The following is a 27,554-nucleotide window of genomic DNA, read 5'->3' on the forward strand; positions in this document are numbered from 1 at the left end:
TCTTGGACAGGAGCTTTCTTTCTATCAATAAATATATTCTTCTCATTAAAAAAGAAGCTACTAGAATTAATACAGAAATTCAGTAGCATAGCAGGTTATAAACTCAATACCCAAAAGTCAATAGCATTCCTCTACACAGACAACAAACACACTGAGAGGGAAATTAGAGAAACAATACCTTTTACAATAGCACCGAGAAAAACGAAATACCTTGGAATGAATCTAACTAAAGAAGTCAAAGATCTGAAAATTTCAGTACTCTGAAAAAAGAGATCGTAGAGGATTTCAGAAAATGCAAAGATATTCCATGCTCCTGGATAGGAAGAACCAACATTGTGAAGATGGCCATACTCCCAAAATTGCTGTACAGATTTAATGCAATTCCTATCAGACTACCACCAACATACCTCACAGACCTAGAGAAATCAACTGGCAACAAAATAGACCTGAGGATCAAGGGAATAGATTAGAAGATGCTGAAGCCCCTACAAATACCCTCAGTCACCTTATCTTTGACAAAGGGGCCAAACATACTCACTGGAAGAATGATAGCCTCTTTAACAAATGATGTTGGAAAAACTGGCTCTCTACATACCAAAAACTAAAACTTGACCCAGGTCTATCACCATGCACTAAACTAAAGTCAAAATGGGTTAAAGATCTAAACATAAAAGCAGAGACATTAAATCTCCTGAAAGAGAAAGTAGGAGGAACTCTAGAATACATAGAAGTAAACAAAGACTTCATAAACAGAAATCAAATCACACGGGAAACATTTGAAAAAGTTAACAACTGGGACCTGCTCTCACTGAGAAGATTTTTACGTCAAAAGAAATTACCAACAAAGTGAAAAGGCAACCCACAAATTTGAAAAAATCATGATAAATAAGTACTCAGACAAAGGTCTGCTCTCTAGAATTTATAAAGAACTAAAAAACCCTCGGGCCCCAAAATTTAAAGACCCAATCCAGAAATGGGCATCCAAAATGAACACACGCTTCTCAGAGGATGAAATTAAAGAAGTGAATAAATATATGAAAAAAATGCTCCACATCACTAGCCATCCACGAAATTCAAATTAAAACAACATTGAGATATCATCTCACCCCAGAAAGAATGGCTATCATAAACAAATCACCCAACAACAAATGTTGGAGAGGCTGTGGGGGAAAAGGAACCCTTCTCCTCTGCTGGTGGGAATGTAGACTTGTGCAACTGGTATGGAAATCATTGTGGAGACTCCTTAGAAAAGTGGGACTAGAAATGCTATTTAAACCAGCTATTCCTGTACTGGGAATTTTCCCAGAGGATCTGAAAGCATCAAATCATAGGGATACATATGTTCCTATGTTTGCAGCAGCACAATTTGTGATAGCCAAATCTTGGAAACAACCAAGATGCCCACCACCTGAGGAATGGTTGAAAAAGATGTGGTATTTTTACACATTGGAGTATTATTCAGCTATAAAGAATGATAAACACGAAGCCTTTATATTGAAGTGGATGCCACTTGAAGATATACTCATAAGTGAAATAAGTCAGACACACATGTGTAAATATCATATAGTTTCCCTAGTATAAGAACTCAAAAGAAGAAATACAAATAGAAAGGTATAATACAAGTAAAAGGAAAGCAGGATCTCGAGGACTAACTAATCAAGAGAGGGAAAGGAGAAGAGCTAAGAAACATGAGTAAGTCAAACCATACAGTTATATGTAGAAGATGGGCAAGACAATGATCCTGAGAATCTCTTGAAGATTTTTGAATCGAGCAGTTAATTGGAAAGATTCTCACCCTCACTATATATATTGATACCTGTGAACTAAGCAACTTCATTGAAGATGGTAATCTTTAATAGTAGTTTCATGCTTGGGGTGCCTGTCATTCTGGTCTTCTGAATACAGAGTGCTTGTCATGACATGCCAGTTGATGCTGTGCTGTCTGTCTCTCGGGTAGATGATTGTTCAATAAGAAGGGGGGTGAATGAAGGCAAGAGATATGAAAAGGAATATTGTGGGACTGTCCTGCTTCAAGGTTGTATATGGTTAGATTTTTGGACTTATGTGTAAACATAAGAAGTATATAATTCTTTATGCCTATTTTTTAAAATATATTCTAATTTTTAAATGTTTTTTCATCATATTCTGTAGGGACTTAAATTCAACATATCAATACTTGATGAAAAATACCTGTTCCATGTTATGCCTAAGATGTTTGATTTCAGACAGATAGTGAGATTAAGCTTAACAGCCTAGGTTGTATGATAATGACAATAAGCTTGTCTTCTGGATGGTTAACAACCTAAGTTTGCAGACCAAAATTAGAGGAAAAGGAGGGCCACAAGGAAAGCCAACATTTTGGCCCTTGCCTTCCAAGGTCAATTAAGATTCAGGATATATGACAACTTGTACTGTAACGTCATGTAACTCAGTAGTATCCCAAATTTTCTGATCAAGGAGATTATGGGACCAAAGAGGAAAGTGATTGATGATGTAGAGTGTGCCTAAGGAGAGTCACATGGAGAGAAAACATTCTCTCAGGCTTTCACAGAGAGCACATTGGCCAAGCAATGGCCATGACTCATCCACATGGGACACTGATAAAGGTCCTACAATCTGAGGTACAGGATCTCAGGATAAATCTTGAGGGTATTTCACTGACCTTATAGGACCCAAAAGCTACAACTCTTGTTGCATAGGTCCTGCTTTACTTTGGTCTTAACCATCCAGCAGAAAAATATATAAATGAAGTATAAGAAGTAAATCCATGCTGTTACGTTGAGCTGTAGGGACTCAGGTCAACAATTCTGACATTGCCAGTGAAGCAGAAAACCCAATACTATTATGGACTAATGGACTCTTTTAAAATATTTTGCTAAGTTTACACACATATAATATGATGGAACTTAACAAAAAAACGGATACTGATGAAAGTTCATTTTGTATTTGTGTATTCAAATTGATTAGGATAGTTATATAGTTAAATTCTCTTAATGAATAGAGGGATTTATTCTAATGGTGTTTGTAAATAGGATCTCAAGTTCGCATCTTGTACAGCAATTAACCACTAGGAAGAATGTATGCAATGTGATAATTATTGCAATTGTGCTACCAATTTGGTTTGAAATTGTATCATTGCTATTTATCAATAAAATTATGGAAAATAAATAAAAAATAAAAGGTATATTTGTCTTTAGTTCTCTTTATGTTAATGTATTGTTTTGTTTTATTTTTAAATTGGGACCCAATTTGGACAAAATATCCAAACATAATCTTGATGCTGGGATGTGAGATGGCTCAGTGGAGTAAGCTTTTCCCTGGCAAGCACAAGGGCTTGAGTTCAATCCCCGGTCCTACACCAAAAAAAATCTTGATGCTGAAATAAGATCTGGTGAATATTTGCATTAGCCTCACACTGTATTACTTAATATTTGTGGCCTCAGTAACTCCTTAAAATGCCAACATCTACCTTATTCACTGTCAAGGAGCCCAACATGTTATCACACTGGGCCAACTCCCTACCTTAGCTCAAGCAGCTCCTAACGCAGTATGTTGGCAGCTGAGTACATCCGCCCCTAACATTCTCTTCCTGTCATAGCAACACCACCGGTCAGCTTCTCTTTTCTCTCCCCAGCTCTGAATCTCCTCCCCTCTGATAGCTCTGCCAAATGCTTCTGTGTGGTCCCAGAGAGCTGGCACAAAGAGAAACTCTGTGTTCTATGACTTCCTGTTGGATGTCCTTTCACAATTAGAGGGTTAGGAGACGCCAGTTGACATTTATTCTTCAGGAATAACAGAGATGGTGTAAAACTAAATGTTAAAGAGCTTGAAGTAATTGGCATTCAGTCACTGACTACTTTGGCGACCCTATTATGTTTACCACTTGAAAGTTCAGAGTATTTAAAATAACCTTCCAGTCACAGAATTAAAGAACAACTGTTACTTTTAATCTATTAATATCACATAGCAGTAACAAATTTAGGTGTCGTTTTTTTTTTACTCCTTTCATATAAAGTCTTATTAGAAGATGATAGCTACTATGAATTTGAAAGTATCAGGTAAGAGGACATAACACTACTACCCTTATACCAAAGAGGAAGTCAAGCTGAAATTACAAAACAGATTTAGAGCAAGAGCAACAAAAAAAAAAAAAAAAAAAAAAAAAAGAATCCTGGCTCCAGGAGACAGATAAAGTAGGCAGAACAAACCCCAGAAATTCACCAGTCTGCACTGGGTCTGGACCACAAGATGGGAATCAATCAACATCCAGAGGGCTTTAGGGTAAACGAAGCACAGATCTACCTGAGCAGTAGATCACATTGAAGATCAGTGCAGAGGTTGGTCTTTAAGCCAGAGAGAAATGAACTGAGCCATGCAGAGTGTTAAGTGGGAAAGGTCAACTGTGGGTGACAAGAAGAAGCCATTTGTTGAGTTCACTGGACACTTTACAATGTTATCCTCATTCTTGATATCTTTTCTTGCAGACTCTTAAATAACTATATCTGTGACTGAGCAGTCTGAAAACTAGGATTTGCCGATTCCACCACCTGGAATCAGCAAATCCCAGTTAGGCCTGTCAATCTAGCACCGCAACAAGATTCTGGACAATTATACCACCCAAAAGGTGGCCCTTCTGATGCAGTTATCATTGCTCACTTGGCCCTAGACAACCACTGATCTTCTTTATGTCAGTTAGAGGTTAGTTCTGCCTATTCCAGAACTTCACATAAATGAAATTTATGTTGACTTTGTCTGTGCTCAAGAAATTTGTCATAGCTAAATCCTGGAAACAACCCAGATACCCATCAATTGAAGAATGAATAATGAAGGTGTGGTATTTTTATACAATGGAGTATTAATCAGCTATAAAACAGGATAAATTTGAGTCTTTTTGTCAGTAAATGCATGAAACTAGAGAACATACTCTTAAATGAAACCTGTATATGCAACATTGTATTGTCTCCTTAGTGTAAGAACCTGAAAGAAAAATGGAACCTAAAGGGTACAATAGACACTGGTAAAAGGGAATGAATTTATTCAAAAGGAAAGAGGTACTGAGTTGAGGAGGACAAGAGAGGGAGTGGGGAAAGAGATTTATCTATGTATATGAGCAAGGTGGCTTAGACAACTGTACTGTGCATTTCTGCTGGATCTATGGAAAGGAGCAGTTAATGTTTAATTTGTTTTATCTCCTTTTTAAAACTGTTTTCATCTTTTCTCTTAATTTCTTATATTTTTCTTTCTTCTTCCAGTTTTACATGCATATATCTGGCAATATGAACAACTGGTTGAAAGACAACACTATGTATTACAACAAATACTGTGAAATTCATATCACTTTGTTAAGTGAAATTCTGTATCATTTGTAACTTTTTGTGTTTTAATTCTAATTTGTACTGTCTTCAAAAAATAAAAAATAGAATAAAGGTAAAGAAAAAGAATTTGTCTGTTATCACTATACAAACTTGTCCTCTGAAATCAGATCTATTATTAAAAGCAAGACTTTGCTAATACTCATCATTTGTCCTTGCCTTGACGCAGCTTTTTGAACCTCAACCTGCTCCCTACCTAGGTTCATTGTACTTCAGGTCTCTGTCTAAGTAGACCTCAAATCCAAGCTCCACTGGCTTAAGCCAGTCTGAGGACCATCCATAAGTTACGTTAACATCAACCTCGTCTTCTCCTCTCCCATGAGGCAGGCCATAGTGGGATGGAAAGAGATTTCTATTTATAAGCCAAATGGAAGTCTCTTCAAGACTGTTTGCTTTGGGAGTTCTTAAAAAGCAATCTCTTTCTCAATCAAGCCACATATTTTTTAATATTCAAAAGTGATTGCTTTCAAAGTACTAGAATGAAAGCCATTTTTAAAATTCAAAATCAGGGCTGGGGAGATAGCTCAGTGTTCTAAGTGCCTGCCTGGCAAGCACAAGGACCCAGGTTCGATCCCCTGTACCACATGCTATTCAGGCCCCATGCCAAGCTGGCACCAAAACTGGTAATCCCAGTGCTGGAGAGGCTGAGACAGGAGGATCACTATGAGTCTTAGCTGTGGAGCAACACTCTGTATGAAATAAATAAAAAATAAAATTCAAAACCAATCAGCTTGCTTCAATTATCTTCTTTTTCCATGAAACAATGCATGTTCCTGACACAGAGTTTTGAAGAATTAGGAAATGAGGATAACTAAAACTAATATACACTGATCAGCTAGTGTAGAATTGGTATGTATCATTTTTGGCAGAAGAATTAGTGTGTCTGTAAGTTCCTCTAGGCTGCCATTTCCTGCTCTGTAGTATGTCTCTCCTATCTCATAATTATAATCTCAAGACCTCCAATATAGGGCAAGGATGAAGGATTAAACTGTCTCCCCACCAGTAAGTGATCAGCAGACACAGGAAAAGTCTTTGTCCTACCTAAAGCATTTGGGCTTTTCTATTAGAAGAGAACAACTTGATCATTTTTTAATTGTGTAATGGCACAATAAAAAATACTGTATCACAAGCATATATTAATAAAATATATATATTTAAGGTAGTTCTGTTATACACAGTGGACTGAAATGAAAATAAAATTCATGCTGGAATAATAAGTATATAAAGTTAAATTCTTAACACCTCATAAAAAGAGAAAATGCTCTGATTACAAAAGAATCACTATAAAGAATTCAACAAACCCTACAAGGACCACAGTTTTCCTCTCTACTGTCAAAAGACTGATTCAATTTCAGAACTGTCCCAAGGGTTAGGGCTAAAGTACATTGCCTGGTAAACTCTGTAATCTAAAGAGATACCCACCTTTTATAGAATACCTGCTAAGTGCCCTTGACTTAATCTTTATTACCCCACTCAGTTCTCACAACAACCCTGAAAAGTGTGTTATCAAAGGCAGAGAAGTGAAAGCCTCCAGCCACCAGCAGAGCTGCAGTGGGCCTCATTGCTGATATGAAAAGAATGCTTTCACTGTGTGAATGAAGAAAGTCCATGGAATTGTTTTAAAATCTTCCTCTGGGGATTGAAGAATTAGAAATGTGTTCTTCCCCCTCACAGTTCAGTGTTAGAAGGAATTATACTTTCATCTCAAAACTGTGTCTACATTCAGTGTTCAGGGCCATTACTGGAGATTTAGTAGTGTGTCACTCCTACTCCAGCCAGCAAGTCCCTCAGTCCATGGACTGATGAATAGACAGGCTCACAATAGAAAAGCTGCCTCTTCAGAGAAAGCTCCTCAGCGGGGTCTGGAGGCACTGGAGAGAGAAACACTTCTCTTTCAGCAGAAGTCAGTCAAGGTGACCCTTCGCCTCACTCCTCAGGCAGTCTCTGAAAGAAACTACTATTGAAAGCAGAAAGAACTAACCAAAATAGTGACATGCTGCAGAGCTTTCTGTCCCTTTGGCCTTTTCCTTTGACAGAAAATTGTGTACCACTGTGCCTGCCTTCTCTAAAGTTCATTTTAAATACACTTTGGTACGTTGAGTGGATTTTTAAATTCTATTTGATTTTTGTGTTTTTAAGTGATTTAAAAGGTGACAGTAGCAAATGCCTCTCTGTAGTGTGTTACTCTTGAAGATCCAGTGGGGAATGAAGATAATGCCTGCTGCTCATGGCTTGCTCTTTACTTTATTGACCCTTACAGTACTCCTCGGAGGTTGATAGAAGCCAGGTTTTATTATTTTCATTTACAGGCTGGAAGTACAGTAAAGCTCAGAGAGGTGTTAAATGTCATATCAGAAACACACAGAAATGTATGACCTAGATATCTGTCCAGGACAAAATACACTAAACCAGTATCTCTCAAAGAATTATCCAGAATTTTCAATAATTTTCATTTGTTCTTAAAAAAAGATTTCTTTGTTAAATATAATTGTGTAATTATCCATACTACACATGCTTTCTGAAATAAAATATGATCATTAAAAGTCCTGTGAAGTTCTCTACTAATAACGCTAAAAATTTTTAACTCAGTGTCATTTCATCTTGTACCTCTTGCTTGGTTAGTGTTTGTTTATATTAGTGTTTGTTAAACATATTTGGTCTCTGTTTTACTTATTATAATATAAAATCAAGGGACCACTTCTCTTTAAAAAAGTGTACATCTAAAGATTCTCCACAACTACTCAGGGGGATGAGTAGGAGGATATGAGTTTGAGGCTAGTGAGGGCAAATTTGTGGGGCCCTATTTCAAAAATTAACTCCTGGTATAACAAACATGATGTAAGAGATAACTTGTGATAGAAAGTTTTCCAAACTAGCAGCTTCATAGATAGACTCTCAGAATCAGTTAGGCTTGACTGTCTACATTAGCTGAAATTCACAGATAACTCACCAATGCCTTCGAATGCCTCCTGTTTGCTAGTCTTCTTCAAGGTTTTCCTGTCTGAGACATACTGGCCCAGCCAAGGACATGCTTGATTATGTCCAATTGCTTGGCCTCAACTCCCCTATCACCCTAGCTATATGATAAATCCCATTACTAAAACCTACCCCTAGTGAATCTACCCAATAAGGTATGACTAAACATATGTAACCAATTATAGAATAACTTGCTATCAGCTTTTGTATTTCTACTTACAAATCATGCATAATAGTCTGCTTTGCTTTGACTTGGGGCTGATGGTTTGGAAGTAAATTCCCATCAGCCTACTGGCATAAATAAAGTCATTTGCCTTCCTAAAAAGCAAAATGATACTTTATAGGTTACCACCAAAGAAAAAAAGAGTCATAGGCCAGTGAGATATCTCAGTATACTAAGCACCTGCTTAGGCAAGTGCAGGGACCAGGATTTGATCCCCAGCAACACATGTCCCAACAGTCCTGCCCCCAGGTGCTCTGAGCCAGCTACCAAGACAGGTCCTGGTGGCTCACACCTGCAATTCCAGCACTGAGGAGGCTGAAAATAGAAGGATCACTATGAGTCTGAGTTGCATGGTGAAAACCTGGACCACATACATTTTTAAAAAGAAAGAAAGAAGGGTCATAGAGCAAAGCATGAGAGAACCATTTTTTCTCTTGACTGTCTTTTCTGTCAGTGGTTCTTCTCAACTATAGCAGTCCTTCTAGACCAATTTCACTGCTCTAGTTGTTTGGTCTACCCCCCTACCTCTTCTCCTATTAGTTTGATTACATTCCTTCAGCAAACAGAAAAAGCAAATATTAAATTACTGAGTACTGTGTTAAAAATAAGATAAAAATTAGAGCAAATTTCCTATCATGTACAGCTCTGCATTCATTAATGAAAAGGAAACAAAAGACCTAAACAAAAACAATGCATACAGACAAGACAAGATCAGGGGAGGAGCCTCCAAAAATCATAGGCAGAAGAAGGAAGCTATGCAGAGGAGGAAGTATAACTCGGCACCCTCTTCTTTCTTCACTCATGTTAAGAAAAAAAAAAAAAAAAAACTTTGACACAATAAAGTTAAATCAATTTATTTGAGCTGGCACATGACTGTCTCTTGCTTTGGATATCAGAACTCCAGGCTTCTTGTTTTTGGACTTCAACCGTCTGCCTGTCTTAGCTTCCAACCTTGAACTGAGAGTTATACCATCAGCCGCCCTGGTTCTGAGGCCTTCAGCCTTGGACTTATCCATTGCACCATCATTCAAGAACATCCAGCCTGCAGATGACCTATCATGGAAATTCCAGCTGCTATTTCCCCTAATAAATGTATTTATCCTGAACCCTGACTAATACGCATGAAATTGAGAAACCCAGATGGTGGTCAGCAAAGTATGGTATATAGCTGTTTACTCACCTTTTAGGTCACTTGCACTCTTTTCCCATGTGTGTGTGGCTCTTTCCATGGAGAGATACTGCTCAGAACATCTACTGGCAAGGCAGCTGTGAACTGACTGAACCTGGGTCTTACAGGAGCGAGAGAGCAATAGCAGCACCTATTTAAAGTGGCAGCAAGAACCATCCTCTCCACAAGTCGTGTTATGGTTTAGTATTAAAATGCCCTTTTAGTATTAAAAGCTCAAGTATTGAAAGGTGATTGGATTTTGGTGCTGGTAGACCTTGCTTGCTGTTGGGAGATGGGTTTAGCTGAATGAGACCAGGTAGTGGAGCCATAGCCAGGAAGGTGTTATTCCCTTTCCAGTTCCTCACTCCTTGCTCTCTGCTTCCTGTCTGCCATTCCTTAAGTAGTTCTCCTCCATCATCTCTCTCTGCCATTTCTTCTTTGGGGCTTATACATCTTCTACTGAAATGAGCCAAAATAAACCTTTTGATCCAAAATAAACCTCCCCTCTTTTATGTTTCAGGTGTTGAGTATTTTATCCAAGCTAGGAAGAAAGTAACTAACACAAATACAAACATGGATTGCTCCCTTGATTCAAGCTTTCTCACATGCTCTCTTAGACTATGAAATGTTTGATGCATGGAGCATCCCAACTCCCTACCTTTCCTGAGACTCCTTCCACACTCCAGTAAAGAAAGAATGAGTCTGCTGTATGCTATCACCTATATTCTACTGGGGAAGAGATGCCTAAAAATACCCATGTTTTGTGTATCTTAAGAAAGAGAGGCAGTACTTACATAGGTTAAGCAGCAAACATGTTAAACTCCATCTTGAAATTATGTGGCATAAACTTTAGAAGAACATCTTGTTCAAAAAGTAGTCCTGAAAAAAAGGAAATGAAAATGATACTCAAGAAGAAGGAAGAAGAAAGAAAAAAAACTCACTCTATAAAGAAGCAAAATAGATACCTGAAGAAAATTTCTAACCAGTAATATTATTATCACAATCACAGTTTATAATTTATTTTATAGTTTACACAGTGTACTATGGTTGACACTTAAAATAAATCTTTGTTAATAACAGGGAACAAAGCTTTCATTTTGTTCTCATGATGGCAATGTTAAATCAAACATGTTAAATATGTCGGTCAAGGTCAGACAACCAATAAATGGCAGAACTGAGATGACTGTCTTTGTCTACTAATGCTTAAAGTTACACTGGGCTGGTAAGAACTGAATAAGTAAATAATTGATTGAATGGTAGGTAGAAGGAATCTTTCTAATTCAGTGCCCTTATTAAGAATTAAATTGCAACATAGAAAAAATTAAAAGTAATGTGAAGTGAAATAAATTTTCTGGAAAGGGAATTTCTAGAGAAAGACAAACTTCAGGGCATATTTCTATAGAACTGGTCAAGCTGCTTCAGCCTTTCTTTGTCTCCTACTTCCATTTGCCTGAAAAGCATTGGCAAGAAGTGACAGAGGCTTCAGAAGTTCTTCTGTATCAACTACTTCATCGAAGTACAGAATTTCAAGAAAAGGGCAAAGATACCTGTTTATAGCAGCACAATTTGTCATAGTTAAATCTTGGAAATTACCCAAATGCCTGTCACAGAGAAACCTACCAAAAAATGATATTTTTGTATAATGGAGTATCACTCAGCTATAAAGAAAGATAAGCTTAAGGCTTTTACAGGTAAACCGATGCAACTAGAGACCATATTCATAAGTGAAATAAATCAGACCCACATGAGTAAATATCATATTGCCTTCCTACTTATAAGAAACTTAAAGAGTAAATTAAAAATTTAAAAGCTACAATAGATATTGTGAAAAAGAAATAGCTCAAAAGAAAATAACAACTGCAATGAGGGAAAAGAAAAAATAAAAAAGGGAAAAGATGTGTGTGTGTGTGTGTGTGTGTGTGTGTGTGTGTGTACTCCTGATTTGTTTAGATTACTGAAAGGAACAGTTAATGCTTAATTACTTGACACTTTTGCATACCCATATCTGCTAATCTCAACAACTACTTTGAAGACAACAATATGCAATAGAACAACCATTGTTAAGTATACATAATCTTGTTTTGAAATTACGAGTTATTTTTCTTGTAATTCTGTTTTAAAATAAAAATAAATATGTGAAAGGTTAAAAAAAAAGAACGGGATAAAGAGATGACTAAAGAAGTTCTGTGAGTCATTATGCATGATTCTTTTGGCCATAGCAATACATGAACTATGTGATTTACTAAGGATAATCTGAAATTATTATATCCCATTATTACAAGTAGTCACATTAAGGTATTTCTTTGAATAATTGCTCACTTATTCACTCAATCTCTAGCTAATTCAGTAGTCATTACCTGGACACTTTTTAAAAAATAAATATTGAGGGCCAGCCTGATAGCTCAGCAGACTAAAGCACATGCTTCGGCAGAGCACAGCGGCCCCCAGGGGTTGATCCCTGACGTGCCAGGGTGGCCCTGTCCCCAGGGCATACTGAGATGGCAATCAAGACTGGGTGTGGTGGTGCGTGCCTGTAATCTCTGTGCTTGGGAGGCTGAAAACAGGAGATTCACTAAAAGTCCGACCTTCGTAGTGAGACCCTGTAGATCTGGTAGACTCTGTCTAAAAATACAGAAAAATAAATAAATATTGTATATTTTGATATTGTGTTTGTACAAAAGTTACCATTTTGAATAATTGGTTAAATGCCTATTAATTTATAAATATATATATATATACATATATATATATATATCTCAAAATCATAAAGAGATAGATGAATGGATTTATAGATATATATTCTAATACTTCATTCCTAAAGATACTCATTCAGTAAATTTGGAGTGGAATTCAAAAGCTCATAACTGTTGGACAGGACAAATAGCTTAGTGGATTACAGTGAGGCACAGGGGCCAAGGGTTCAATCCCCAGGCTTGCTGTACCGGTCCCTCCTCCATGGTGCAGTGAGATGGCAATTGAGACTGGGTATGGTGGCACATGCTTGTAATCCCAACTCTTGGGAGGCTGTAAACAGGCAGATCACTATGAGTCTGATCTAGTAGTGAGACCCTGAACACCCTGTAGACCCTTCCCTAAAAAAATTTTTTTTAAAAATTATAGAAGCTCATAATTGTTAAGCAGAACTTTGGGTAATTCTCATGTGCAGCTAGGGCAGATGCATGGCTCAGTGGTAGACTGTTTACCTAGGATGCGTAAGACTCTGTGTACAATCTCTAGCAAAGACTAACAAACACACAAACACAAAAAAAAAAAAAAAACCCAAAACCATGAACAGTCAGGTCTAGCAATCACTAGCTTCACTAATATAATACTTATAGAAGTCAAAGGAGTTCCTCACCGTGAAGACCACCGGGAGACCTTGTAGTCTAGCCCTGCCCCTCAAACTTCCCACCAGAGTTCTACTGAACCCAGCTGCCCTTAGACACTCTGAAGACTGCCAGGGAGATCTACCTACCACAGGGACCTGAAGGAGCCTCAGGCCGCCCTACCCTGCACCAAAGCATCATCAGGAGAGCCTTGCAGAGCTCTGGCTGGCACTCATCATCATTGGATCCTTCTTGAACTCTGGCTTGTCCCTCCCCTCAGTGAGGTGGAAGCCACATTGAACTCCACACATTAGGAGATTAGGTGAGGCTATCCTGCCCTCCTAGTCTCCTGAGAATCTGCACCCACCTGCCATTGCTGCAGAGCCAGGGAGAACATTGGCAGCTTTAAAAAAAAAATGATAAAAGGAAGGAACAAAAGACAGTCTCAGACCTCCAGCCCACCCAAAACAAGGTCAGGAGACAAAGTTACAGAAGAACTTGGAAGTTACACCTGAAATTTCTGAAATGATAGCAACTGAAATAAAGAAAGAACTCTATCAGGCTATTGAGGAAATCAGATCAGAAATAATCTCTCAGGTAAAAAAGGAAATGACAACAATCATGGAAGAATTGCTCGATACGTCTAAGGAAGACATACAGTAAAAAAATAGAAGGGAATAGGAAAATGATGGAAACATCAAATGAACATTACAGGAAAGACCTAAAATGCATGAAACAGATTTAGACAGATGTTCAGCACATTAAGAATTCATTAAAATCTGATAAAACCACTTGAATGAAACAGAAGACAGAATGTCAGACCTTGAAGATGGCACTTCAGCTAGTGAACTTGAAAGGAATCATCGCTTAAAAATAATGAGAGATCATGATATAACAATGTAACAGCTTCAAGATGATGCAAAGAAAAATAATATAATACTAATAGGTACTAGCAAAACAGCTTGAGTTAACAAAAAAGACATAAAAAGAATGTTTGCAGAAGTAGTAGCAGAAAATTCCCCAAGCTTGGGAAAGGAAGCTGATATACACATAAGTGAGGCATGTGGAATTCCAGATAGCTATAATCAAAATAAATCTTCACCCAGACACATAATCAAGATCCCAGAAGCTGAGCAAAAGAATAAAATATTAAAAGTTGTTAGAGGGGAAAAAAATAGATCACATATGATGGAAAGTTTATCAGAATCACAGCAAATTTCTCAACACAGAACATCAAATTGAGAAGAGCTTGGAATTAGATATTTCAGCTCCTGAAAGAAAATAACTTTCAACTCAGATTAATGTATCTTGAAAAACTATCTATCAAATTTAATGACAAGATTAGATACTTCCATGACAAAGAACAACAAAGAAATTCATGACAACCAATACAACCCTACAAAGAGTACTGATAGATACTTTAGGAAGAGACAAAGATGACTACAACTTCCAACAACAACAGAAGAAAATCATCAAGTAGAGAAATTAATTAAACAAAGTAGAAAAGTATCATGTTATAGGAAAAGAACATGACAAAGATAAATCAATACATATCAGTCTGTAACTATAAATGTAAATGGCCTCAATTCACCAATCAAAAGAAGCAAATTGGGAGAAAGAATCAAGAAACAAAATTCAACAACATGCTGAATACAAGAAACACATTTCACTCAAAAAGAAATTAATTGACTGAATATCAATGTATGGAAAACAGTATTTCATACAACAGTAACCCAGAAAAAAGTAGGGATAGCTGTTTTTGTTGCTAACAATGTGAACTTTAAACCAACTATGATTAAAAGAGATAAAGAAGGTCACTGTGTGCTTGTTAGGGGAAAACTGCCAGAGAAAGGGTTAACAATTATAAATATATATGTATCCAATGTAGAAGCACCCAACTATATAAGACAAATTTCAACCCACATGAAAAATCTAATAAGTAAAAGCATAATTGTTTTAGGGGACTTTAACACCCCACTGACACAAAGAGATAGATCAACGATGCAAAAAATAAGCAAAGAAATAAAAGAAGTAAACAAAACTTGTGAAGAAATGAACTTAGTAGACCTTTACAGAGTGTTCCACCCAAGAGCATCAGAATATACATTTTTCTCAGCTGTACATCATACATGCTCCAAAATAGATCATGTGCTAGCACATAGAACATGCTTAAGTAAATGTGAAGGAATAGAAATTATCCCATGCATATTATATGACTGTAGGGCAATGAAAATGGAAATTATTTACAGACAGCAAAACTCTGTTAACACATGAAAACTAAATAATACCCTCCTGAACAATTAATGGATCACATATGAAATTAAAGAAGAAATTCAACTATATTTACAATCAAACAAAAGCACAGATACAACTTACCAGAACCTGTGGGATGCAATGAAAGCTGTCTTAACAAGTAAATTTTAGAAGTAAATTTTTATACCATGAAAAATAGAATGAGTACAAATAAACAATATTATGATGTACCTCAAACTCCTAAATAAAGAAGAGCCAATCAAGCCCAAAGCCCAAATAAGACAGGAAATTATACAGATCATAGAAATAATAAATGCACTGGAAATGAAGGAAAAAATACAAAGAATTAATGAGTCAGAGTTGTTTCTTCTTTTTATGCATTTAGTACAGAGTGTACAAGGTCTATAGGGTTTCACTACGTAGATTAGACTCACAGTGATCCTCCTGTTTTCAGCCTCCCAAGCACTGGGATTACAGGTGTGTACCACCTAGCCCAATCTCAGTTACCAACTCAGTGTGCCCAGGGAGCAGGAGCAGCAGAGCATGATAGGGATGAAACCCCAGCCACTGTGCTCTGCCTAAGCAGGTGGTTTAGTCTGCTGAACTATCTGGCCAGCCCAAGATTTGGTTCTTTGAAAGAATAAATAAAAGTAACAAACCACAGAAAGAAAAAATTCAAATTCATGCAATGAGAAATGAAATGGATGAAATCATTATAGACCCTATAGAATTCAGATTATCAATGCTTGTTTCATAGAAGTTAAAATGTAAAATAATTGTCTTTTTGATAAAGGGTTACTCTATGAATATGACATTCCTTGAGGTGCTAGACGTTAGGGGATCACTATTATCTGGCCACCTACCACACTGCTGCATCCTCAGCCTGGTCTGACTGAGTACTCTCACCACTTGCCCAATCTCCTACCCTGGATGTCTGTTTCCATTGACAAGCCATCAGTAATTAATCTCCAGCTTCTGAATCTCCTCCATTAGCATTTCACTGATCTGCTGTTATGGTTTGTGTCTAGTTGTCCCCCCAAAGCCTCATGCAGTCATGGGGTGAGGACTTCTAGAGTTTGTGTTAACTCATGATCCACTGGGATTATGTGTGATCCAAGGCTGGGATTATGGGTTTTAGTACTGCTGGGATTGCCCATAGGTGGGTAAATACTGGGAAGTACCCATAGGTGTGAGTACTTCCCCTACCCTGGGGCAGGTAATTTGCATTACAATGTAAGGTGGGAAGAGAAGCCAGCTGCTTGAGCTGCTGCTGCTCCTCCCTTGCACTCTTGCTCTTTGCCACCACCATGAAAGGTTGCCCTCTGCTATGTGGTGCTCTCTGTTGGACCCAGCTGAGTATGGACTGAAACCTCCAGTAACTGTGAGCTAAATAAACCTTTCCTTCCTTCATTTTGTGTGTCGGGTATTTGTCCCAGCAACGAGAGAAGAGTAACTAAGACATCTGCGTACGTATGTATTTTGGGAAAGATAAATAACACAAATCTTTCAACAGCCTTTGAGAGGGTCAAGTTTATAGCTCTTTGAATTTAAGAATTTTATGTATTTTTTGCAGTGTCTCACCATGCAACGCAGACTCATAGTGATCCTCCTGTTTTCAAGCCTCCCAAGGATTTTAGCATGCAGGGATAAGATAGTACACTTTTATTCATGGGCTCCAAGGTACATCATACCAAAAGTTTAAATGTCCAGGATCATAGCCTGATATAGTCCATCCTAGAACAAATAAGAAATGGATTTTAGGACTCCAAATATAAAAATGAAAATACATGCTTAAGAACTACATTATCAACTGTTATTAACTAGATAAGTAGCCCAGTATGAAAAAAAAAAAAGTTTGTTAGAATTGCAAGGGTCTGGATCCCAGATTACTTTAGAATCTTCGTGAGCAGGTCTAGAATGGGATCCAGAAATCTATATTCTAATATAATATATGCTGTTCACTTTCAAAGAAATCTCAGTGTGATGCTCCATGTGCATCAACTAGCTGCTAACCTAGAAAGAGTACAGATATAAATTTATAATGAGATTTCAAAGAGGATTCCTGGAGAATGTAAATAGGAAGAAGGTAGCTAAAGAAAGAAATGGAGAAGAGGGATGAAGACACAACTAAGAAACAATTTTGCTCGGAAATGACTTTGCTTTCTGAAAGGAGTTGGATGAAGACAGAACTATGAGAAACACTTCTTCCCCAACTGTGTAGGTGCTGCTGGCTTTCTACACAGATGTGGAGCAAGGGAAGAGCAAGGAAATCATTCTCATGAAGCAAGAAGAGTAAAACTGGCTAAACGTGAAATAACTATGACATAAACCAAGCATAGGCAAGGTATTCAGCTTAGAAGAACAACGTTAGAAAGTATTTTCTTTCATATTCTTGCTTTTTCTCAGATGTTGAAGGAAATATAAATGAGTGCTTTCTCTGCCCCGTTCTTATTGCTAATGGTAATTCCCAAGGTAATCTCATACACCAAAGGGAACATGTTCAAAAGTAGGAAATGAATAAATAGTTTCATTTTAAGTCTCATCCAAAGGTCTCACCCAAAACAATCCCTTGTTTATTCTTGCAAAAAATTAATTTGCTTACCAGATTTAAAAAATTAAAACAAATATGACGTGTTGTTACTTCTCTGTTTTACCCATGCTTCAATCAGAAGACAGAAATCACATAGTTATGTGAACAAGGAAAGTTTGATCTGAGGAAATGTCAGTAATGGATTGAGGTCATCAGTTATTATGTAAAAGTGGGTGGAATGAGAAAACAGAAAAGGATACCCAAGAGGTACTGAGGGACAATTCTCAAGAAAGAAACAACTTGAAAGAAGAGAATCTTCCCCAACGCTGAACTTCAGAGCTCACTGGAGAAAGTAGAGTTGAAGCCCCCCATTGGCTGATGAAAAATTTCACTAGTTTATTCTGGGCCAGAGTTAGGCCAACTGAGTACTTCCCACTAAGACAATAATGAAATTTACTGGAAGCTGCCTACTAGGCTGTTGACTTGCTGGAAAGCCTCCTGGGGCAGCAGCTGAACTTGTGGGAAAGCCACCTGGAAGGGGGTTATTCTGATTTACTGGGAAACTGGTGCACCCATGGAATTTGTTAGCTGCCCACAGGAGTACTGTGGAACTTCTTGCTGGAAACTGCCCAAGATGGGGATTGCACTGAGGAAAGCTGGGGAAGTGCCCACTTGTTGACAGATGCCAGTGCAATGTTGTTGGGGAAAGGAGAAGAAATGCATGTGCTCAACTAGAAGAGCAAACCCAAACCAGGATGAGAAAAACCTCACTATCCCTCAATGTAGCCTTCTAGTGTGATGCACTGAAACTATGTAATCAATTCCATTGTGCTATCACAAAGCAGAAAAAAATGATGAGGTGGAGATGAGCGGCAATAAATTGATAACTGGTACCTCTCCTATTTTTATTTTCATATATATGTATATGTATATGAAAAAGTTATTATTTTCTTGAGCACTAGGTTAAAATGTTATTGGAATCAGCATTCAGATGACAACTTTTGTATTTTCCCCTCTGTGTCTGTTAAATTGTCTCGGTTTTCAATTTGGAGAAATAGCTGCACTACCAGAAAAACACTTCCTACTAATGCCCAGCTGACATTGATATATAAGTCTGTTTACTTGAAATGGTTTGGAAATGAGCCTGGAAAATCTTCAGATGCTCTTTATAATTTTACTACTTTCTCAAATTCATTCTTTCACCTCACTCCTTTTCTAATAAATTTCCTGTTTAGATCATTTCTTGGATTAATTAGCTATTCTTAGGAGGCTTTCCTGTAAAAATACAATGCAAATTTTAAACAGAATAATACAGTAAGTAATTAAGCCACTAATCACTAGCAGAGAAAAATAACAAATGAATGGTACATATTGACAATATAAGAAAAGAATTATTATTTTTTCTAAGAAGTGGGATAGTAAATGCTCTAGGTTTCTGGGACCTATGATCTCAATTGTAAGGACTCGGCTCCATCTGGTATCATGAATGTAGTCATCAGTAATATCTTCAGAAAAACAGGTGCCAGTTACAAGTTGACTCATGTAGAGAAGATTGCAACCCTAAAGTAAAAACAAGAAAAAATGTAAAGAGTATTAGATGGAGGTGACACTGAGGAAGAGAGACATAAATAACAGTATGGAAGGGCTTTGGAAGCATCTGTCTTGCTAGCCTGTCTTGGAATTTTCCCCAAAGGTGGTATAGCATAGAAAGCCTGAAAGATAGTTGACTATCTTAGGACCTACTGTCTGTCAGCTAATCCTCAATTTTCTTTTTCAGATTAGAGAAATAATATCTTAATCATGGTGTTCATGAAAGTCAAATGATATAAAACTACATTAAAAGTACTTATCATTTTCTATACTCTGTAAGTCTCAATTTCCTTGTCTTTTATTAAGCATATTCTATTACCAACACTCTAGGATCCTCTCCAAGTAGAATAGGTTATGGGGTAACATCAGAGTTCTGGAAACATCCAAGGTAGGGTGTGGACCATAATCTGACCACGAAGCAATGGCCTTTGCTGGCCATCACTATCACTTCACAAAAATTATTTATTTTTCCTAGTGTGAAAAGATCACAGGGGAAAATTTCATGTTTTCCCATTGAACTGTCAAAGAATGGTGCTAAATAGGAGGTGGGGAGAGAGGGGTTATTGCTACCAAAACTCTTGTATACTTACAAGATTGAGAAATCTATTAGAATTTAGTGGAAAGGAGCCCAGGATGCTAAATTTCCTGGAACATATGAAACACTTATGCATAATGAATAACACTGTGTTGTGTTGATGTTTCTTCTGGGCACATATATAAATTTAAAACTTCCTTGTAATTTTCTGAACTCAGAATATATTCTAATTTACATATAAATAGAAGGCATTTTTAACCTCTTTTAAAAGGCGAAAGATTTATACGATCTGAAGAGAAACCAGAGTATTTTAACCTCTTTTAGTATGCAGTAAGTTTTCCAGAAATGTAAATGTATATAAATCAATGCTATATTTTACTTGTCTTTTTTACCAGTACTTTATCAAGAATAAAAGAACACAATCTCAAGAATAACACATCACTCATGTCAATGTCTATTATGACATTTTAGACATAAATCTAATGATTTATGTCTAAACTTGCATTAGTTTCAATCATATTCCCAGTGTTTCCGCAAGTTGAAATATATATTGTTTGTCCAATATAGTTTTTCCTATCATGTGCTGAATATATATATATATATATATATATATGAATTATTTTTAGTTTTTATTATGCCTATTGGTGCAGTTTTGTTGTTTTGTTGTTGTTGCTTGTTTGTTTTTGGCAGTACCAGGGATTGAACTCAAGACCTTGTGCTTGCCAGGCAAGCGCTTATTCTACTGAGCCATCTCCCCGACCCTGGGGCAGTTTAGATATGCATAATGATCATGTTCATCATAGAGAATTTGTACCAGTATATGACATAATTTTCGTATTTTCTTTAAATATTAGAGAAAGATATTAATGTTTCAGAAATGATGTCTACAAGGTCACATTAATATGAACTTATTTTCAGGTTACTAATGAGGATGTTGTCTAGCATCTGATAGAATTCAGGACTGCCATCAGAATTACCCTAAACACTCTGACACATAGATTTACTAGAGAAATGTATTGAAAGTGCACATTTGGTTGCACTACCCTGGAACTGCAGGATCAGATTTACTAAGGAGAAAGCTTTGGTGTCCTTATGGTTAATCAGCTCCACAGGTGATTCAAATTCAGCTTAAGTTTTTGAAGCCTTGCTCTACAACAAAAGTTCTAACAAGAACAGTATCAGAATACACAAATGACTTCACCTTTCCCTGTACTTACTGAATCAAAATTTCCACTGGGCAAAGGCTATGCAAGTGTAATTTTAGGAATTCTATAAATGATTATGAAACTAGACATCTCTGAATAATAACCAATTTTTCAGATGCTTAGAATGTAGCCCAGAGGTGGCTGCAGGGAATGAAATTTTGCATTAAAAAAAACCCTCAATAAACAGAAAATTGGTATAATGAAGATGCACACACAATATTAAAATGGTCAATTAATTAACATTTTGCTGTATTGTCAGTGGCTAGAAAATGCTTCCTACTACACAGCGCAGCATCAATCTTCAAATAAGTTGTGAATCATGGAAGATCACTGTCATTTTACATCATTCTCACAGAGTTGCTGTCATTTTGGGGATAAATAAGGACTTCAAGAAGATTTGATGGTGTATTCCAGGAAACACATGACTCTTAGAAGGAGAAATAGTGGCTAAAGCTTACTTATAATGAAAAATTAGTTATGGGTCCTTTTTATGAAAATTTAAAAACAATTGTTTTTATTAATTTGAAGAAACTCAAAAGCTTCTGTGGAATTTACAAGGATTTTTTTTCTGTTTTCATTTATTTTTATCTTCACTTGCAATGTAATTTTTGGTTCTGTGTCATTACTAAAACTGTTTTATCTGTTTCTTCATCATTCTCTTCTACTTTTACCTTTTTCCTATGGATTATGAGACATTAAATTTTCATAAAAAGGATCCATAACTAATTTTATTGAATATCTAAATTGCATAACTGGGAATTACACTCTGTGTCAGAAGATCCTCATTAATAGAGAAATTGCTAGGCCAGTGGACAGTAGAATTTTATTTTGATTTTTTTTAATTTGTAGGGAGACCTCCTGATAGATAGTTAAAGGGAAAGTGATCTTCTCAAGCAGTTTTAAAACAGTACACGATTTATAGAAATGACTTGCTTATTTATTGCTGTTGATTTGACTCATCTCCTATAGAATATGGATCAAGTCAGACTAATCCGATGGAGACAAAGATGACTTCATAGTAGATTTCTTGTGTTTTCTTCAGATTTAGTCACTAAGAACTAAGTGAGAGCAGATACCTTGGACACATAACAGCTGGATGACAAGAGCAATGTGGTAATAGTATTACTTGGATTGGAAATAAATCTATATATTTTATAAATCCTCACAACCTACTTGGAGAGTCTCTAAACATTCTAAGAAGCATTATCGTCTAACAACCAAAAAAATCTGGTATGCTTCATTGCTTATTCTGTTCTGCTGGTGGACACTGCAGAGGAAGCATTATCAGGCTCTCTTCCAAGTGCCATCATTTCTAAGTCAGAGTCTCCTAAGCAGCCCAAACAGCTACAGAAGCTCTTCATCAGGGGGCTGAGCTTTGGAACAACTGACGAGAGTCTGAGGTGCCATTTTGAGCAAAGGAGAACACTCATAGACTGCGTGGTAATGAGAGACCCAAGCACCAAGCGTTCCAGAGGCTTTCAGTTTGTCACTTATGCCACTGTGGAGGAGGTGGATGCAGCCATGAATGCAAGGCCACACAAAGTGGATGGAAGAGTTGTGGAACCAAAGAGAGCTGTCTCAAGAGAAGATTCTCAAAGACCAGGTGCCCACTTAACGGTGAAGAAGATCTTTGTTGGTGGCATTAAAGAAGATACTAAAGAACATCAACTAGGAGATTATTTTGAACAATATAGAAAAATCAAAGTGATTGAAATTATGACCGACCAAGGCAATGGAAAGAAGAGGGAACTCACTTTTGTAACCTTTGATGATCATGATTCTGTGGATAAGATTGAAAAATACCACACTGTGAATGGACACAACTGTGAACTGAGGAAAGCCCTGGCAAAGCAGGAGATGGCTAGTGCTTTGTCTAGCCAAAGAGGTCAAAGTGGTTCTGCAAATTTTGGTGGTGGTCATGCAGGTGGTTTTGGTGGCAATGACAGTTTTGGTCACGGAGGAAACTTCATTTGTCAAGGTGGCTTTGGTGGCAGCCATGGTGGGGATAGATGTGGTGGCAGCAGAGATGGCTACAATGGATTTGGTAATGATAGAAGCAATTATGGAGGTTATGGAGGTGGTGGAAGCCATAATGAATTTGGCAATTACAACAGCCAGTCTTCAAATTTTGGCCCCATGAAGGAAGGAAACATTGGAGTCAGAGGCTTGGGCCCTATGGTGGTGGAGGCCAATATTTTACCAAACCACAAAATCAAGGTGGCTACAGTGGCTCCAGCAGCAGCAGTAGCTATGGCAGTGGAAGAAGGTTTTAAACACTTCTAGGAAACAAAGCTTAGCAGGAGAGGAGAGCCAAAGAAGTGACAGGGAAGCTACAGGTGACAATAGATTTGTAGATTTAGCCAAACACAGTGGTGGCAGGGCTTATCTGCTACAAAGAAGACATGTTTTAGGCAATACTCATGCATATGGGCAGAAAACTCAAGGACTGTATTTGTGACTAATTGTATAACAGGTTATTGCCATTTCTGTTATGTGGAAAGTGTAAAGCACTCCAACAAAGGATTTTAATGTAGACCTTTGTTTGCACCCATGCTGTTGATTGCTAAATGTAATAGTCTGATCATGAGACTGAGTAAATTCGTCTTTAAAAAAAAAAGAGAGAAAGAAATCCTTTCAGAGACCTCAACAGATATATACACACAAATAGAATTCTTCTCTTCACATGTGTTTCTCCAGATCAGGGTTTTTTAACCTTATCAATAATAACATACCTGGTCAGATAATTCTTTGTTGGTGACAGCAGGCTCTGTTCTATGCATGAACGAAAGTTGGCAGCATCCCTGGCCTCTGCTAGCAACACCTGATCTGTTATGATAACCAAAATTGTCTCCAGACCTTGCCAAGTATCCTGTGAAGCCACAATTTTCCCCTTTTGAGCTCCACTGTGTTTAACACATATTACAATAAGTCTGTCATGATCCGAACATGGATTTATAGCCAAGTATGGAAAGGAGAAGGCTGTATTTGTTTGTGTCATTACTAACCATGTGACAGTACGGTTAAGTAATCTCTATCCATACAGATCAACCATAAATTGTAGTTGTACCACAATACTAACTTCGAGGGTTTAAATAGAAAACAAATAATATTACAGATTTATTATGAACCTTTAGTGAAATAAGGCTTATAAAAGGCCTTACCATGCTGCTTAGCACTGATTAAGTGCTCGTCAACTTTATGGTCTTATTACTTTACAAGGTTCTGATAATGTTTTCTTTATCTTAATGTCTCTTTCTTTCCCCATGTTGTGTATAGGTATGACACTATAGCAGAAGAGTCCATTAGAGGTATGTGGGTGCACGAGTATTTATGAATGCAGGAGAGTGAAACACACCAGTGCCGTGCCTGGCCAGATCGGGTGGGGAAGTAGAAAAGAAGAGAGTGTGTTTCACACCCTAATACAAAGCAGATGTTAGTCTGTTTGATAATTTTTTGGCAGATTGAAAAAAAGAAGACTTAAGTAAACATTATCTGGCATGTTTGACGAATAAGGCAATCAAATGTTATAATTAATAGAGTGTTAGCATGGAAAGCCAAGCATGAATTATCAATTTTTAAACATGTAAAAATACAACTAAATGCACTTAACATTAAAGATTACTAAGATAAATAACTCATTTCGTTTTCTCAATTATAAATCACTCTTTTCTTAGCTCTCTGCTAAGCTTAGGTTTATTTTTTGTGAAATTTTAGGGGCTTACAGTTCTTTCAGATAATGGTTTTAAATATCTTTTCAGAGGTAAAGTATTTAAGATTACATACACCACATGTTATGATCGAAAGGTGCTTTGGATTGTATTGACATTATTGTCATCTACTTATATTTCCACTTCATTTGCTCTTTCATAGAAATTTAGAATACAGTGTGCAGTGGGTGTGCCCCTCCTTCCATAACGTAACCTCTTAAACTCAAAAGCTGACAATTTCTTTTGTAACTTTAAATCACTTTCGTTTCTATCACTATAGAAGCTTCGAAGTGATCTAATTCTTCTGCACCATATCTTTAATAAAAATCAATCCCATCTCAGGAATTAGTGCTATTACTTTTCATCAAGAATATAATTTGTCATCTGATGAGTACCTTGTATGCTCAAAAATTCTTCTCTACTGAAACAAAGCCTACCTCGTGTATAGACACAACGTATTTATTAACTGCTTTCCACAGAGAATAAGCTCAGACCCTCCACATAGAAATCCTATGTGCAATAGAAGTTAACTACTATGATCTCTCTTTCAGCCTCGCTTCCCCAGGAAAACCAGTCCTCTCTGTTCAAACATTCCTGCTTTACAGCTATTTACCTCTTTAGACTTCTTTTTCAATATTCCTCTTCAGATGTGATATCTAAAAAAGAAAAAAAGAAAGAAAGAAAGAAAGAAAGAAAGAGGAGGATTCAAATGTAGCTATCATATATCTTTTCCACTAAATATTTCTTTATTATCATTATGTATTATTAACAGCAAACACTTGATGACTTGAAATTCCATTCCCATGGCATTATAATTTTTGTTAGTTTCAGTGCATGTAAAGACTCACTCTATGAACTGTTTGTAGACAATAAATGGACATGCGTCTTCCACTGTTTCAAAATTGTGTCTTTCTCTTTCATGTTCTCACTATTCTCAATCTTCATTCTCAGTATATTTCCCTTCTCAGAACTTTTTCTTCCCAGTTACCTTTGCATCCGCCATGGCACCTTTGTCTGATACAGAAGTGACAGAGCCAACTTCAAGTCACAGTTTCTTCACAGTTGTAAACATGTCAATTATTGCCTCTGAAAATGAACTCTTCCAATATTTCTGCTGTGCCTCCACTTTTTATGATGATGATCTCCACAAAATCAGACAATGAAAGATAACTTTCTCAACTACAGCTAATGCCTTTTGAAATTCAATCATCTCTCATAATTTCGAAATCGTAAAACCTAAGAAAAAATAAAGAAATGGTGATTGTTCATGAATGGATTTTCCCAGAATTAGATATTGTCCTGATATTATTTCAATTGTGCTAAATGAATAGAAATATTTAAATGCCTTAAGAGAATACATAGAGCCCTTATAAATGTAAACATGTTTACAGATGTAGCCTTATTTAGCCCATTTTTTCTATTTATCAATATAAAACTCACACACGAATATACTGCTTACCAGAGATCTCAAAACTGAAGTTAAAGGTAAATATGTTTTCTCTGTATCTATTTTATGTGTTAATGATACCTAGAGACTAGTTTGTTCATTACTAGCAAGGTAATTTTCTTGAGTGATAAAAACAATCTACATTATGATAAAGGTTGGGGTGAGGGCACACAGCTGCCAAAATCCCTTGAGTTATATATCTACAATTGTAATTGTAAAAACGTATTAGAATCTGGTTAGTACACTTATTTTTTCTAATGATAAGAATTTGTGACTTTGAAGACATCATATATATATATATTCTGCACTTAAGCAAATAAGTCAACGTTTTAAGAAAAGTGAGAACCAGTTCGCTCACTGTCAGAGAAGGGAAAGCAAAAGATTAAAATGCAACCCAGTGGTGTAAGACTAGAATTAAAACTGTCAGTGTGGATTCTGAAGGAGAAGGGAAGAGAGAGTGAGAGACAAGTATAGCTATTTATGTGCATGCAGCGTGCGTGCACACACACACACACACACACACACACTTTGCTTCCTAGTTGTTTGTGCAGAGGGCCCTCATATCAAGAAGATTTGATTCTGAATAATGGTGGGTTTGGAAACTAAGGAGGAGGAACTGGATCATATTTTACACAGTACTTTCATTTTTTTCCCAGGGATGGGTTATCCATCCTTGCTTCCACTTCTGGTTTTCGATGCAACCTCACAGTTCTAATGAGAGCCCTTGCTTTCACATTGCTTTTGAAACCAGACTTTCATGAGGAAGCCACAGAACAGCCCAGCAATCATCACATTAGAGAAACATGCTGGTTAAACTCACATTCGGGGGATTTCGCAAAGGAATCAGTAACCACTTGAAAAGTCAAAAGAGACCCCGGATCAAAAAAAAAAAAAAAATTGAAACTGGAAGTGTTCATTTTTCTACTCATCAGCTTTTCAGCTCCTCTCCCCACCACTCTCTCTCTCTCTGTCCATCTCTCTGTCTCTCCATCTCGCCTGGTTTCTTCCCATCCTGAGTCCACGTTCTCTGAAGCTGTGAAGTGATCCTGGGATATAAACCAGGGCTGGTGCAATGGAATCCCCATCTCTGACAAAACTAAACAAAAACAAGGGATACAAATAAAGGACCATTCTGTATCTGTATATACAAAATAGAATAGATATATAGCTACTTTCTCCTAATTCAATGAGAAGAAAGATTTGTACTAATAGTGTTTGGACA

Source organism: Octodon degus, unplaced genomic scaffold, assembly GCF_000260255.1.
Source record: "Octodon degus isolate 3935 unplaced genomic scaffold, OctDeg1.0 scaffold00015, whole genome shotgun sequence".
Lineage (NCBI taxonomy): Eukaryota > Metazoa > Chordata > Mammalia > Rodentia > Octodontidae > Octodon > Octodon degus.